General features: G+C 40.5%; 1 pseudogene; it reads right to left on the bottom strand.

Annotated features, from left to right (window-relative positions):
• The window catches only part of LOC138164169 (pre-mRNA-splicing regulator WTAP pseudogene), a 35,005-nt pseudogene extending 22,838 nt beyond the window's left edge, over positions 1-12,167 (bottom strand).
• Positions 12,168-13,507: the final 1,340 nt, after the last annotated feature.

Here is a 13,507-nt window from a genome sequence, read left to right as displayed (position 1 = left end):
AAGAAGAAGAAGAAGAAGAAGAAGAAGAAGAAGAAGAAGAAGAAGAAACTGAGGTACAGAACAATTAAGTGACTTGCCCAGGGTCACACAACTAGTAAGTATTTGAGGTCAGAAATGAATCTAGATCTTCCTGTATCTAGGCCCAACACTCTCCCTGCCTCCTGGTTCTGTACATTTTTGAGTTTACCAGATAGAAGTGGATGAAAGTTATGGGAGTGGATGAAATTACCAAGAGAGAGACTACAAAGACAGAAAAAAGGGGGTCAAAAATGGAGTAAGAACACCCAGACTTAGGGGGCAGAAGTAGGAAGAAGGAAGGAATGTTCAACAGCATCGAAGGAAAGAAGGAGGAAGAATGAGAGAAGGCCATTATAAATGGTCTATACCAGTATTGTATAGTGGTTACAGTACTCAACTCAGAGTCAGGAGAACCTAGGTCTGAATTTTGCCCAAGATACTAATTAGTTCATTGATCTAGGGTAAGTCACCTAACCTCTCAGGCTGAGTTTCTTTATTCGTAAGATGGGGATAATAACACCTACATCTCAGGGTTGCTGTTGAGGATTAAATGTATTGAAAATATTTTGCAAACCTTTAAAAACTATACAAATTTGATCTTTGAACATGATGTATATTTGGTACCTGGGGGCACAGTGGATAGAGTGCCAGCCCTGGTATCAGGGAGACTCATCCCTCCTGTGGTCAAATCTAGCCTCAGACCCTTACCTGAGTGTGACTCTGGGCAAATCTCTTAACCCTGTTTGCTTCAGCTTCCTCATTCGTAAAAGGAGCTGGAAAATGAAATAGCAAGAAAAGCCCAGATGAGGTCATGAAGAGTCAGACATGACTGAAATGACTGAACAGCGAAATTTGATCTATTATTATTAAGAGATTGCCAGAAAGAGAAGTTTTCAGTAGAGTGATAGAAACAAATAACATTGCAAAAAGTTTAAGAGTAAGTGGGTTGAGGTGGCTAGGTGGTACAGTGAATAGGGCACTGGCCCTAGAGAAGGAAGGACCTGAGTTCAAATCCAGACTCAGGCACTTAACACTTACTAGTGGTGTGACCTTGGGCAAGTCACTTAGCCCCAATTGCCCTGCCTTCCCCCCTCCAAAATGCAAAAAAAAGCCCCCCCAAAAACGGTAAGTGGGTGGTGAGGGTGTAGAAATAGCAAGTATAATTTTTTTTCTGAAACTTTGGCAGGGAAAGAAGAGGATTATAACTTGAAATGTTAGCTTGCTGAAGGAAATGATTTTCTTTTAAGGAAGAAGAGGGGAGGGGAGACTTATTTGTAGGTTAAGTGGAAGAAACCAGTAGCGAGGGAGAGATAGAAGAATAAATAAATAAGCAAGCAAGCAAGGTTTTTGAGGAGATTCGAGGAGAGGGAATCAAGGACACTAGTAAAAGGATTAGCTTGGGCAAAGAGGTAGGCCATATCATCCTCTGAGATGGAAAAGAATGAAGATAAAATAGAGACAGAATGAGTCACAACAGAGAGGCTTTGAGGCATATGTGTGTGTCGGGGAGTGGAATATGAGAAAATTTAAGATGGATGTCCTCAGTCTTCTTTATAAAGTACGAGACAGGGTCAGCTGCTAAGAGAGAAGGGTGGATGGTTATAGAATTGAGGGCTTAAGAAGAAGATAGCTTTGAACAGCTATGGCAGATAGCATTATGGTAAGTGAAACAGTGACTTCTTCATTCAAGGTCCATGAGAGTATGCAGGAAAGGGGATGGACCCTAAGGACTGCCTCATTCCTTACCTTCCCACTTAGACCATGTGCCCAGGAGAAATGGTTCTGAGATTTTGGCTTTTTCTTTCATTATTTTCCATTCCAGGTACAGGGAGCAGAGTCTCTGGCCTGACTCAGGAGCACAAACCACCATGATACATGAGTCCAGGGATTCAGGCCAGGTATTGTAAAAAAAAACCTAGCAGTGAAGCTCTGAGGAACAAATGTCCTGGCTTTGGAATTGAACTTGGTGGGATTAATGGTCTTTAAGAATTGAATTAAAATTGTGAGCTTAATCCTCCACCCCACCCCCAAGATTGAAATTGGATGTGGGGGATTATGCCCTTTATGTGTTGAGAGGAATATGTTTGAAATGGGAGACATTTTAAAATGTTTGTTCTTGCTATATCTCTGAAGTAAATACCCCTATGTAAAAGTTAATCCAATGTTTAGTGATGAAATGGAATTAGTGTACTAGTCACTGGGCCCCTAAGAATGAGGGGGGCATAGAGCCCATAGAGGCTTGAGTCATTAGCTAAGAAGAGCAATTCCTGCAACCCTTCAAGGGATCAGAGAATCCTTGGGGTAGAAGTGGGGAGGACAGGAAGTAAAATGAGAGAGTGGAGCCAGAGCCAAACACTGTAAAACTTTCTTATCTGTGGTCTACTTACTACCTCCCAAACAAGTCACTGCTTTTCCTTCTCCAGTCTTCTGTTCACTGTTCCTTATACCTAGGATACTTTCTCTATTATCTCCACTAACTGAAATGGAGTAGAGGGTGATCTTGGAGGCACCAGGAATGTGCCCCAGTTTCTCACGTCCCAGGGTGGGGTAGAGGGTGCTTTCTGCCCCTTACCCCCTCTTAGATCCAACCACTCATACTGTAGCTCATTCCCTTTCCTCAGGGTCACTGTTACATCGGGCACACTCCTAGTATGGAAGGGCAGTTTGCTTGATCAGATTCAACACCTAAGGGGGGCAGGGAGTAGAAGCACGACCCTCCCGCGGCTCCGGCTTCCACCCTCCCCAATCCATGTAAAAAGGGGACTCTAAACAAACTTTGGAGCTGCAGAACCCACAAAATGACACAGAGAAGCTAACCTCCCGCTGAGAACAGCCCGGCAGGCCGGCAGGAATCGGCCAGCGCAACGCTCTGGGAGTCAAGCCCAGCCCCACGCCTAGGCTTTAGCCCCAGGGCGGGCCTGACCAGCCGCCAGCCAGAGGGACTCCAGATCAGCAGCAGCTGTGGCCCTTTCCAGATCTATCAATACATAGATGCGAAGGACAAGTTCTAATAAGGAATAATAGCGGGCGACGGCACGGTGGCCTGCGCGGGAAGGTGCGGAGGCGGGCGCAGGCCGGGAAGGCTCAGCGGCCTGTGCGGGAAGGAGTGGCAGACGCAGGCCTGGAAGGGGTCTGATCAACTCGGAGGGCAAGTCTTCCCACCAACCACAAGGTCCACGACCAGGCCTATCATCAAAGGGCTGGGACTGGAAAGAGCAAGGTAAGAAGCAAATACAGGGGCCCCTATACTGGACAGCAAACACTCCTGGGGCTACCACTTCATAACCCAGAAATCTTTTTTTTTTAAAAGCCCCTTTCAGGACCTCGAAAGACAACGATGGCAGAGTGAACCCCACTTGCTCCAAAACCCCCCTCTGACCCTGAAAATATAGTAACTCTTGCCCCAGGGCAAAACCCTCTACAGTAAAGGCTTGGGATCCTAGAGGAAGGGCGTGGCTAGGACACTGCCTCAAAATGGGTAGAAAGCAGACTACAAAGACAAAGACTCTGGAGTCCTACTATCCTCAGAGGGAAGAACCAACCTCAGAGGGAGACACTGTGGACTCCACACCCACAGCTGAGACTTCAACAGGGAATGGATCCCAAGCACAGAAGACTCCCCTAGATGAGATCAAAAGGAACTTTGAAAGCAAAATGAGAGAGATAGAAGACAAAATGAATCATTCTCTCAAAACGAAAATAGCAGAATTTGAAAAACATTATAATGAGGAAAACATCTCTCTAAAAAGAAAAGAGTATGATATGGAAAAGGAGCTTCAAAAATTAACCAAGGAAAATGATTTGCTAAAAACCAGAATTAAACAAATGGAAACAAATAACTCTATGAGGAACCAAGAATTAGCCAAGCAAAACAACAAAAATGAAAAATTAGAAAAAGAGGTAAAATACCTCAAAGAAAAAATAACTGACCTGGAAAACAGATCCAGGAGAGATAATCTGAGAATCATAGGCCTACCAGAAAATTATGATGAAAAAATGAGCCTGGACAACATGCTCCAAGAGCTCGTTAAGGAAAACTGCCCTGAGATACTAGAACCTGAGGGGAAAATAGAAATCGACAGAATCCACCAGACACCGGCTGTAAGAGATCCCAAACTGAAAAATCCTCAAAATGTTGTGGCCAAACTCCAGAACTACCAGATAAAAGAGAAAATACTTCAAGCGGCCAGAAAGAAACAATTCAAATATCGAGGGTCCACAGTGAGGATTGCACAGGATTTGTCAGCCTCCACACTGAAAGATCGGAGGCAGTGGAATACAATTTTCAGGAAGGCAAAACAGCTCGGATTACAACCAAGGATCACATACCCAGCGAGACTGAGCATATTCTTCCAGGCAAAGAGATGGTCATTCAATAATATAACAGAGTTCCAGACTTTCTTGATAAAAAAGCCAGAACTCAATGGAAAATTCAACCTCCAATTACGAGAAGCAACAGTGACTTAGAAAGGTAAACAAGGAGAACACACATCATTTTAGAGGGAAAGAGGGGAGGGAGAGGAGCTTCGCATGAGATCTGTTACTGTCATTCTTGATGCGAAGAAAAAATAGCATACCTCATTAAGTATAACAATATCCTACAGGCAGTAGGAGGGGGAAAGGGTTACAAAAGGGGGGTGGGAGTGATTTGTAGGGAGGGAAGTAGTAAGGGGAAAAGGGGAGGAAAAGGGAGGGGGGCCGAAAAGGGAACACTGAGGGAGGTGGTGGTCAAAAGGAAAACTATTAAGGGTGAAGGGAGAAGGGAGGGAAAATACGAACATTAACAGGGGCAGGAATAGGATGAGGGGAAAGAAACAGATAACAATCATAACTGTAAATGTGAATGGAATGAACTCTCCTATAAAACGGAGACGGATAGCAGAATGGATTAGAAATCATAATCCTACAATATGCTGTTTACAAGAAACACATTTAAAACAGAGGGATACACACAAGGTAAAGGTAAAAGGTTGGAGTAAAATATATCATGCCTCAGCTAAAGTAAAAAAAGCAGGGGTAGCAATCCTTATCTCAGATAAAGCAAATGCAAAAATTGACCTAATTAAAAGAGATAAGGAAGGAAACTATATCCTGTTAAAAGGCACCATCGAGAATGAAGCAATATCACTACTTAACATATATGCACCAAGTGGTGTAGCATCCAAATTCTTAGAGGTGAAGGTAAAGGAATTAGAGGAAGAAATAGATAGCAAAACTATACTAGTGGGAGACCTTAATCTCCCCCTATCTGAACTTGATAAATCCAACCTCAAAATAAACAAGAAAGAAGTTAAGGAGGTGAACAGGATTTTAGATATGATAGATCTCTGGAGAAAACTGAATGGGGATAAAAAGGAATATACCTTCTTCTCAGCAGTTCATGGCACATATTCAAAAATTGACCATGTTCTAGGGCATAAAAACCTCACAATTCTATGCAGTAAGGCAGAAATATTAAACGCATCATTCTCAGATCATGATGCAATAAAAATTATATGCAATAAAGGGCCAGGGAAAGACAGACTAAAAACTAACTGGAAATTAAACAATTTGATCCTAAAGAATGAGTGGGTCAAACAAGAAATTATAGAAACAATCAGTAATTTCATTCAAGAGAATGATAATAATGAGACAACATACCAAAATCTGTGGGATGCATTAAAGGCAGTTCTTAGGGGAAGTTTTATATCCCTGAGTCCATACGTGATTAAATTAAAGAAAAGGGAGCTCAACGAATTGGGCATGCAATTAAAAAACCTAGAAAAAGAACAAATTCAAAATCCCCAATTAAATACTAAACTAGAAATATTGAAGACTAAAGGAGAGATTAATAAAATTGAAATTAAGAAAACTATTGAACTAATAAATAAAACCAAGAGCTGGCTTTATGAAAAAACCAACAAAATTGATAGACCCTTAGTCAATATGATAAAAAGAAGAAAACCAAATTATGAGTATCAAAAATGAAAAGGGTGAATCTACCTCCAATGAAGAGGAAATCAAAACAATAATAAGGAATTATTTTTCCCAATTGTATGCACATAAATTTGACAATCTTAGGGAAATGGATGAATATTTAGAAACATACAAGTTACCCAGATTAACTGAAGAGGAAGTAAATTACTTAAATAATCCTATCTCAGAAAAAGAAATTGAACAAGCCATCAGTCACCTCCCTAGGAAAAAATCTCCAGGGCCAGATGGATTCACTAGTGAATTCTATCAAACATTTAAAGAACAATTGATTCCAATACTCTACAAATTATTTGGGAAAATTAGTGAAGAAGGAGTTCTACCAAATTCTTTTTATGACACAAATATGGTACTGATACCTAAATCAGGAAGAGATAAAACAGAGAAAGAAAATTATAGACCAATTTCCCTCATGAATATAGATGCAAAAATTCTAAATAAAATACTAGCCAAAAGACTACAGCAACTTATCTCAAGAATAATACACTTTGATCAGGTAGGATTTATTCCAGGAATGCAAGGATGGTTTAATATTAGGAAAACCATCAGTATAATTGAGCATATCAACAATAAAACTAGCAGAAACCACATGATCATCTCAATAGATGCAGAAAAGGCTTTTGACAAAATACAACATCCATTCCTATTAAAAACATTAGAAAGTATAGGAATAAATGGAGCCTTCCTTAAAATAATAGGTAGCATCTATTAAAAGCCATCAGCAAGTATTATATGCAATGGGGAGAAGCTGGAAGCATTTCCCATAAGATCAGGGGTGAAACAAGGGTGTCCACTATCACCCCTCTTATTCAATCTGGTACTAGAAATGTTAGCAGTAGCAATTAGAGAAGAAAAAGAAATCAAAGGAATCAAGTTAGGCAAAGAAGAGACCAAGCTATCACTCTTCGCAGATGATATGATGATATACTTAGAGAATCCTAGAGAATCAAATAAAAAACTGCTTGAGACAATAAATAAATTTGGCAAAGTTGCAGGATATAAAATAAACCCACATAAATCCTCGGCATTCCTATATATTTCCAATGAAACTCAACAGCAAGAAGTAGAAAGAGAAATCCCATTTAAAGTTACTGTAGACATTATAAAATATTTGGGAATCTACCTGCCAAAACAAACCCAGGACCTGTATGATCATAACTACAAAACACTTTTCACACAAATAAAATCAGATCTAACTAATTGGAAAAATATCAATTGCTCATGGGTGGGTCGAGCTAATATAATAAAAATGACAATTTTACCTAAATTAAATTATATATTTAGTGCCATACCAATTAATTTACCAAAAAACTACTTTATAGAGTTAGAAAAAATAGTAACAAAATTCATCTGGAAGAATAAACGGTCCAGAATATCAAGGGAATTAATGAAAAAAAATGCTAGGGAAGGTGGACTAGCTTTACCAGATTTCAATCTGTACTATAAAGCAGCAGTCATCAAAACTACTTGGTACTGGCTTAGGAATAGAGGAGTGGATCAATGGAATAGATTAGGCACACAAAATTCAGAAGTCAATGACTATAGTAATGTATTGTTTGATAAACCCCCAGACCCTGGTTTTTTGGATAAGAACTCACTATTTGACAAAAACTGTTGGGAAAACTGGAATATAGTATGGCAGAAACTGGACATAGACCATTATCTAACACCATATACCAAAATCAAGTGTAAATGGGTTCATGATCTAGGTATAATGGTTGAAAAAAAAAACAGATTCAACACCTAAGATTTACTAAGTGAAAAATGATGCTATTTCTACCTTTAAGAAGCTTCCATTGTACTGAGGAAGATATAACAGGTACACAAAGTTAAATACATACCTTTAAGGCTGAAGGTGATTGCAGTGAAGGACAGGTCAGACAAAATGCTCCAGGAAAATGTATGGAGGGAGAAATCATTTTTACCTCCCAGGAAGATCAGGTGTGTTACCTCATGGGTCCCCAAATACTCACCACCCCCACCCCCACCACTATACCCCCAAAGTTGCTAGAGACAATTAGTTGGCACAGGGGACTGGACTTGCAGTCAGAAAGACCTGAGTTCAAATATAGTCCTTACTTGCTGTGTGAAACTGGCCAAGTCACTTAAACTCTGTCTACCTCAGTTTTCTGAACAGTAACATGGGGATAATACTAGCATCTACCTCACAGGGTTGCTGTGAGAATCAAATGAGATAATATCTGCAAAGCATTTAGCACCATGACAGAGGACCTTGTTTCTTCCCTCTCCTTTTTCCTTCCCTTCCCTTCCCTTCTGTCTCTCTGTCTCTATCTCTCTCTTTCCCCTCCTTTCTTCACCTCCTTAAATCTTTTTCCCAGCCTGCTTCTCCCTCTCATGGTTTCACCAATATATGGAATATACAATGACAAAACTCTTCCAAAGCTGATGTGCATCTCCTCTGTAATTTCCAGTCCCAAAGACTTTTCTACAGCACTAGAAATGACTTACTCTAAATCTTAATTCCAATGTGTGCCAGGACTTTGACCCAGGGGTTCAGAACTATCTATTACTCTAACTCTCTAACTACAGTAGTAATAGCAAAAGCAAAATGGTCATATAAATCAGTCAAAAGGCTCATTCTGACTTCCACAACCCTATTTCAATTCAGCAGGAAAAGGGCATTTTTATTAACATTTTCTGCTTTGCCTTAGTTTCTCGTGGCCTCAAACTGATCATGCTGTGACACTGTTAAGAAAGAAAATAGATTTGGTTTTTTGTTGTTGTTGTTGTTTTTTAAACAAAAGCATATATAGCAAGGGAAGTTTTCAAATTTGGGCTTGCCCCCAACAGAACAATTCAGCCCCAGCTGCCGGAGGTCTCCAGTTTTTGGCAGGAGCCTCTTCCTTTTCCTGACCCTAGCAAATATTAATAGCTATGGCCCTTGATGAGTGTGGTTTTTAATAGAATCCAATTCCATTCCATTTAGACTAGGGGAATATTCTTCTCGCTGACTTTGTATTTTGAGACTGGTCATGCTTGATGGATCAAATGCATTTTCTCTTCCTCTGCTGCCTGGTCTGTGTTTGGGCATGAGTATGGCTTTCAGGGAAGGCTGTCTCAGCTAAATCAAAGCTGTCTGCTAGCCAGCTCTTCAGACCCCTTTGTCATTCTTGCTTCTCTAACACTCAAGGGCATTTTTAAGAATGGGAGGAAGGGCAGGGGGGCAGGGAAACGTAAACTGATCTCTAGAATGTGTAATTTTCTTTAGGGGGAAAAACTGCAAGTTGATAGCCTGGAATAAGTGGTTTCTTTAGTGTCTAGAGGAAAAGTAACACACTCATGGGATCCAGGCACCTACATGAGGAGACACAGTAGATAGAGCTCTAGACTTAGCCAGGAATGACCTGAGTTTGAATCCTGCCTCAGGCGCTTACTATATGTGTGACTGGACAAATGAATTTATCTCTCTCATCCTGTTTCCTCATCTGAAAAATAGGGATAATAATAATACCTAAACCAAAGGGGTATAATGAGGATCAGAGGAGGTAGCATGTTTGTAAAACATTTTAAAGCAACTCTCTCCTCTCCTCTCCTCCCCTCTCCTTCTCTCCTCTCCTCTCCCTTTTCTTTTCCTCTTCTCTCGTCCTCTTCTCTCCTCTCCTTTCTTTTCTCTCCTCCCCTCTTCCTCTCACTTCCCATGAGAGGGACTGAGGTCAGGCTACGACCTCTGGTACTGGTTCTTTCTATTCTGCTTGTTTCTTTCCCATGAATCTAGATGAACAAACAGCAATCCTGAGACTCTTTATGATTGACCACAAGAGGAATTCTGTAGCTTCTTGGTTCCAGTCAGAACTGACTGGCAGCAGCAAGAGCTCTCTACAACTACACCCATCCTAGAGAAGTTGGCTACCAGCAAGAGGATGATCTAAGCAGTGTCCTGGCTCAGCAGAAGACAAGATCCTTGAAGTAGTTCTGATAATGCAGAACTGAGGTGAATGGGAAAGTGTTGGTTAGCAATTCCACCAAGAAACAATTGCCTTCTGCTGACCCAGGGAGGTAGGAAGCCCTATACCACTAGGGGACTGTAATGGAAAGGTAAATTTAAAGATCTTCCCTGCCCCTAGACTAAAGTGCACGTGGAGCCTGGGGTGGGAGGCTTGTTTTTCTGTAAATACTTCTTGATTGGCCAGTGAGTCAATAAGGTTGTTACATTTTCTGAGCCAGGAGAAGGCTATATAAGCCCTGATGTGTAGCTTTGTTTTGGGACTCACTTTGAGAAGTGTTCTGTGATTTGATCTGAATTCTGGGAAGCCGTTGTTGAGAGTCCCCCGGCTTTGAAAAACCCAGATGTGGAAACCCAGATGTTGACTGGGTATGGATGTAATGGTTGGACAGTTTGGAAAGCTGTCTACTTGATCTGTTTCTGTCTTGATAATTCTGCCTGTATACTTTGAGGTTTGGGGTGCTGACCTTTTTCCCCTGAACAAGGTAAACGATATATGTCTGACTGATTAAAGTAAGCTTGTTAACCCATTTTGAGTTGCTTTCCTTTAACAAAGCAGATCCAAGAACCTGTGGTAGCAGCAAACCCTGAGGACGTGCTTGGGGTGCTTGCTGCTACAGGGACTCCAGTTTTGGCACTCAATCCTGGAATAAGTGGGTCTCTAAAAACAGTGGTCAGGGTCTTTTACGTTGTCTCTTACTCTTTACATCCCCTCATGGAACTCTAGGGAAAAGTCATTTAAAGTTTAGGGTTGGCTCACATCTAGGGTGTTCCCAAAATGGAATAGAAAGGCATTCAATGCAAAATGTAGATCAGGTATAGGACAGTTATTTATTCTTCAACACACAAAAAAATGCTTAAAACACAAAAGACTGACTAGCGCACATTAACAAAAAGACTTAAAACATGAAATGTTAATCCACAACTAGTATTATGCATTTCCTGGTGTGTGTGTGTGTGTGTGTGTGTGTGTGTGTGTGTCTAAGGGAAGAGTAGGGCTTGATCACCCCCTTTATACAATATATGTACACAAATCAATTAACCAAGCATTGATTAAATGTCTTCTCTGTGGTAGTTGCTAGGGTTGAAAAGAACTACTGATCTTGATGGGGTGACAAGACCTGAACCCTAAAAGGGAAAGGCCATGTCTTTGCCAGCAGCCCAGTCCCTGGATTTTGCCACACATTTCGGCAGCCCAGATCACTGGTGGCTCTCCTGGAGCATCTGGCCATCCCAACCCACCTAGATACTTAATATTCCTTTCGAAGTAGCTCTTAACCCACTCCAGACCACTTAACTCCTTTTACTGCTGCACCTGGTTCACCCCAGGCTGTTTACCACTCTTTAATCCCATCCAGAATATATATATATATATATATATATATATATATGTATCAATCTCACTCTCATCAAGTTGCAGATTCACTAGGAATCTCTCACCTGCTCTATTATTAATAGATAAACCTTGTTACTTTGACTGAAAGAAGACTTGAGTGCTTGAATTCTTTCCAAATGGACCCCTCTGTACCCTGGTATTTCGGGGTTCCCAGAAACTCCAAACCACATTGGTCTGAGAAAAGTATCATTCAGAAACTGTTGTATACTTGGTACATAATGACAGGGTGACCTCTCTTGTTAAAATTTAAATTATTCAAAGTTGACAAAATGAAAAAAGTGCAAAGTAAATTTAAATAATTACTATTCAATGATGTTTCGGGGGGATAAATTTGTACCATTTATACTTCTAAAGTCTAATTAAAACTTAAAACTGCACTACAACTTTTGGAACACACTGGATTGTTACTTCAGATTTGTAAAGCACTTTCCTCACAACAACCCCATGAAGTAGGTAGTTTAAATCTTATTATCTCCATTTTATAGAAGAGGAAACAGAAGTTCTGAGAAGCTAAAATGACTATAAGTGTCTGACATGGGAAACAAACTCATTTGTCTTCTGGGCCTGCAGTTACAAAGAAGTGAGTTCAAATATGGCCTTAGACACTAGCTGGAGGAATTTCCCACTCACATCTAAGAGTTCTTTGTTAACAAATTACTCTTCACTCTAGATCTCTTCTCTTATTCCTTCCATTTTCTAGTTCTCATGGAAACCTAGTTTTCCATGTGTTGACAACAATACGTTTCTTGGCATCCTCTCTAAGGCTGGCTGTTCCTTAAAACGCAGGGCTAGGAGGAGGAGCTGGCAAGCTGGCATGCCTCTTGGTCTCTGTTGTCACTATTACTGGGCCAGAAAAGCTTTTCTTTTTCTTCAAGGGGATGGTCTGAAAGTACCCTGTAAAAGGAGTCTGGGATTCCTCCAATGCTTGTCAGAAGTTCTAGCTTTTCTCCACCCCGTTCTCAGCTCCCAGCTTGTAAATAGCAGTTCCTTCTGCCACCATCACTGGGCATGTAAGATCCCTTTGTGATTATGGTTTGTTAATTACAAAAAGCTGGTTCAAGAGAGCAAAACCACCACACAAGGCCTCTTACAGCTAATGGACAGAGTACCAAAATGGGATAAAAGGCATCAATTCAGATCTGACCTCAGACACTTGTGTGACACTGGACAAGTCACTTAACCTCTGTCTGCCTTAGTTTCCTCATCTGCAAAATGAGGATGATAATAGACTATCTCCCAGGGTTGTTGTGAGCATAAAATGATGTATTTGTAGAGTGTTTTGCAAGCCTTAACACACATTGTTAATTCTATTATTATTAATTATTACATCAGGGTGATTCCTTGGAAGATATAATACTGCTTCTCCTTTAAAGTTCATCTTATCCTGTCCAAATCCTTGCAACTATCATTAATGAACCTTCAAATGATTCTCCGTTCTCCCCAATAAGTACAATGTCAGCATCAGTCTTCTTTCCATCCACCCCTTAATATATTACCATAATAATTTTTAAAAGGAAATTCTATCAGATATATATCTATACATATCTATACACATATACATATATATGTGTATATATATATGTATATATGTGTGTGTGTATATATATATATAGTAGGATTATAGCTCCAAACATCTTGGCTTCCTAGTTTTCCAGTTTCCTAACTAGCTATGATTTCTGTTTCCAGTCCATCTCCAACATATACAGCAACGATCATCATCTCTTAGACAGAATCCTCATTCCCTCCTTCCTCTTCCATCACCTCCAACTCAAATGAATTTTCATAAGGTACTGGAATTCCTAGTTATAGCTGTGAGCTGAGGTCTGTGTGGAGGAGGGTTAAATCTTTTGAGAGGTATTGTAGAATCCCTTAGAAGGTTGGACAGACTGATGGGGATGGGACCTGGACCCCTAAAAGGAAAAGACCATGTCTTTGTCCCTGAACTTTCCCACACACTAGCTGTTCCCCAGCATTTTGCATGAGGCATCTGGTCCATCCCAGTGTACCTAGATATTCAATAATTCTTTTAACTGCCCCTTTTTAAAAAAAAAAAAGCTTTATTAACTTCTGATTTACATCATTCATTTCCGCCAGATTTTGAGTTACAAATTTTCTCCCCATTTTTCCCCTACCCACAGCCCCAAAACAGCAGTCCC

Source organism: Petaurus breviceps, unplaced genomic scaffold, assembly GCF_028583685.1.
Source record: "Petaurus breviceps papuanus isolate PSGF00001 unplaced genomic scaffold, PetGlider_PUasm1.0 189, whole genome shotgun sequence".
Classification (NCBI taxonomy): domain Eukaryota; kingdom Metazoa; phylum Chordata; class Mammalia; order Diprotodontia; family Petauridae; genus Petaurus; species Petaurus breviceps.
Note: the sequence above shows the minus strand (reverse complement) of the source record. Positions and strands in the feature narration are given on the sequence as shown.